We start from the raw sequence: 4,279 nt of genomic DNA on the forward strand, positions 1-4,279 counted from the left end.
TCAAAAACAAAAGCCGGAAGCTGCGCAAAGGCGCACGCGCGAGACCTCTGTCAATATGTGGTAATAGCTGCGATGCCTTTATATTGAAAAGACCTGACCGGATGTGGAGGGGAACGACTGCTCGAGCTTGGTGTTGCTAGCTCGGAACCGGCTGAATATTATTTACCCACATCGCGACAAACGTGTTCTCGCGATAAACGACGCGACTTTTGTTTCCCTCACGCTTTTAAAAAGGTTGGCGAGTTTATGGAAAGCTTGACTGACATTTCAACGTAAAATAACAAGATAACAGTAAAAACATCATCAGTAATTTGTACTTTATATATTGAATTGGACAGTCAGAAAGAAATCAAATCACATCCACTCATACCTCAACTTACGAACTTAATTGTTCCCAGGTCCCCATAAGACATAGTTTTCTACTAAATAAGCCCTAAAACTACACAAAATATACCTTATTTTATGTCTCATAAATGTGCTATGGTCTTCTGCTTTTCCCTTCAGGGGTCGCCACAGTGAATCAATGTCCTCCATCTAACCCGGTTTTGTGCCTCCTCTTCTCTCACACCAGCGACCTTCATGTCCTCTTTGACCACATCCATTGACCTCCTTTTCAGTCTTCCTCTCGGTCTTCTGCCTGGCAGTTCATGATTCAGCATCCTTCTCCCGATATAGTCGTTCTCTCTCCTCTGGACATGTCCAAACCATCTCAGTCTGGCCTCTCTGACTTTCTCTCCAAAGCCTCTAATATGAGTTCTACCACTAATGTACTCATTCCTGATCCTATCCAACCTGGTCACTCCCAAAGAAAACCTCAACATCTTCAGCTCTGCTACCTCCAGCTCTGCTTCCTGTCTTTTCTTCAGTGCACTGTCTCCAGTCCAAACATCATGGCTGGTCTCACCACTGTTTTATACACTTTTCCTTTCATCCTAGCTGAAACCCTTCTATCACACATCACACCTGACATTTTTCTCCAGCCTGCCTGGACACGCTTCTTCACGTCTTTTCCACACTCTCCATCGCTCTGGATAGTTGACCCCAAGTACTTAAAATCCTCCACCTTCTTTATCTCTTCTCCCTGTAGCATCACTCTTGCACTTGGATCCCTCTCATTCGCACACATATATTCCGTCTTGCTGCGACTGATCTTCATTCCTCTCCTTCTCTCTAGTTTCTCCGCCACCTGTTCCCTGTTCTCGCTACAGATCACAATGTCATCTGCAAACATCATGGTCCAAGGAGATTCTAGTCTAACATCGTCTGTCAGCCTGTCCATCACCAAAGCAAATAAGAAGGGGCTCAGAGCTGACCCCTGGTGGAGTCCCACCTCCACCTTGAATTCCTCAGTCATACCGACAGCACACCTCACAACTGTCTTACAGTCGTGATACATGTCTTGTACCGCTCTGACATACTTTTCCGTCACTCCAGACTTCCTCATGCAATGCCTGCCACAGCTCTTCTCTGGGCACCCTGTCATACGGTTTCTCCAGATCTACAAAGACACAATGCAATTCCTTCTGACCTTCTCTGTACTTCTCTATCAGCATTCTTAAAGCAAACACTGCATCTGTCCTACTCTTTTTGGGCATGAAGCCATACTGCTGCTCACAAATGTTCACTTCTGTTCTTAGTCTAGCTTCAACTACTCTTTCCCAGAGTTTCATTGTGTGGCTCATCAACTTTATTCCTCTCTAATTCGTACAACTCTGCACATCTCCTTTGTTCTTAAAAATGGGCACGAGTACACTTTGTCTCCATTCTTCAGGCATCCATTCACCATCTAAGATCTTGTTGAATAACCCAGTCTGGAACACCACCGCCACCTCTCCAAGACACTTCCATACCTCGATTGGTAAATCATCAGGCCCGAGTGCCTTTCCCCCCTTCATCCTCTTCAGCGCCCTCCTCACTTCATCTTTGCTAATGTTTGCTACGTCTTGGTCCACAACAGTCACGTCTTCTACTCTTTTTGCCACCTTTACTTTAACCGTGCGCTGCATCTCCTTGTACTGCTGTCTACTCTCGTCCGTCCTCTCAGTGTCCCACTTCTTCTTTGCTAACCTCTTTCTTTCTATACACTCCTGCACCTCCCCATTCCACCACCAAGTCTCCTTATCTACCTTTCTTCCACTCGATACACCAAGTACTTTCCGACCTGTGTCTCTGATTATGTTCGCTGTAGTTTGCCAGTCATCTAGAAGGACCTCTTGCCCACCCAGTGCTTGTCTTACCTCCTTCCTAAATGTCATGCAACACACTTCCTTTTTCAACTTCCACCATTTTGTCCTCATTTCAGACTTTGGGTTCTTCATCTTCCTCACTGCCAGTGTCATCCTACACACCACCAACCTATGCTGTCTGGCTACACTCTCACCAACCACTGATTTCCTTTAGATGGCGCCGTTGACACAAAATGTAGTCTACCTGTGTACTTCTGCCTCCACTCTTATAGGTCACCCTATGTTCCTGTCTCTTCTGAAAGAAAGTATTGACAATAGCCATTTCCATTCTCTTAGCAAAGTCAACCACCGTCTGTCCTTCAGCGTTCCTCACCTGGAGTCCAAACCTGCCCATCACCTCCTCATCATCTTTGTTTCCTGCGCCAACATGTCCATTGAAGTCTCCACCAATTACAACCCTCTCACTTCTCGGGATATTCTGTATGACTTCATCAAAGTCCAACCAAAATTTCTCCTTCTCCGTCAGCTCACATCCTACTTGTGGAGCATACCCACAATCAACATTGAACATCACACCCTCAATTTCGAGCTTCAGACTCATCTTTCTATCTGATACTCTTTTTACTTCTAAGACATTCCTAACAAACTCCTCTTTTAAGATAACCACAAGATAACTCCATTTCTCTTTCTGTCTTCACCACGATAGAACAACTTAAACCATGACCCTAAGCTTCTAGCCTTGCTTCCTTTCCACCTGGTCTCCTGGACACACAGTATGTCTACCTTTCTTCTCTGCATCATGTCAACCAGCTCTCTACCTTTACCTGTCATTGTTCCTGCATTCAAAGTTCCTACTCTTAGTTGTATACTCTTGGCGTTCAATTTCTCTCTTTTCCTCTGGGCACACATCCCTCCTCTCCTTCTTCAACCAACAGTAGTCCATTTTCCACTGGCACCCTGAAGGTCAACAGTACCAATGGCGGCCGTTGTTAACCCGGGCCTCGACCGATCCGGTATGGGATTCAGAGGTTTGATTCGCATATTTGTTTTGGCAAAATGTTTTATGTCGGATGCCCCTCCTGACACAACCCTCTGTATTTATCCGGGCTTGGGACCGGCACAACAAGACACTGGCTTGTTCCCCGTTGTGCTATGGTATTGTAATTAAAGAAATAAACTGTACTGAATAATCAAGTCGTTTTATTGACCTTTGTGATGTTCGTTGATGTAATTGCCTTTTGATGATATCCGAGTGAATTGGCTGTGCTTTCTCTGTGAAAATACCCTCACACACTGTCCCCTGCTAGCTGCTTTTCGTTAATCCAAATCAACAGAAGTTTTTCAACCTGTTCGATTCTCTTGCCCCGTTCAAATCCCATCTCAAAAGCCACCTATTTAAAATTGCATTTTCTGTGTATCTCTTTCGCTTGTTTCTATTTGATTGTATTTTATTTATTGTATTCTATTTATGATAATGTATTTTATTATAGCACCTATGCTTGTCTGTGACTGTAAAGTGTCCTTGAGAGCTTTGAAAGGTGCTTAAAATAAAATGCATTATTATTGCCTGAGACCGTTGCTTTGACAACACAGATACACCCTTAGCCACACGTAGCGTAGTGGTACTGGGACGCTAAGTCACACAAACGCACACCTCGTTGGTGTTTTTCGATGATCTCCTTCTTCTGATCGACCGTCATTTTCTTTTGTGTCCTATTTGGCTTAACACTAGCCTGTGGTGGGGTCATTTTCCATCCCGTAATATAGCAAAAGTACTCCACTCTATAACAAACCACGTCTGCACTCAGAAAAAGGTGGTGACGAAAACTAGTCCGCCACTGTGGCACTGTTAGACCGTGTGGTTTGGTGTTCATGTTCAATCCGCGTCCGTGGAATCATCGGACTCGCACCTTTTGTTGTCATAAAATCTCTACCAGCACCTATGGGACTCGAAGTGGATGCAGATGACATCGAGGAGCTTGTTGCTGACCATAATGAGGTCCTCAACACAGAGGATTTGATTTGTCTTCAAGAGGACAAGCAGAAGCAGGCCATTCAACAGTTGATGTGCAGGCTTTTATTGAACAGTTCCA

Source organism: Hippocampus bargibanti, linkage group LG05, assembly GCF_051943395.1.
Source record: "Hippocampus bargibanti isolate YZ-2025 linkage group LG05, ASM5194339v1, whole genome shotgun sequence".
NCBI lineage: Eukaryota > Metazoa > Chordata > Actinopteri > Syngnathiformes > Syngnathidae > Hippocampus > Hippocampus bargibanti.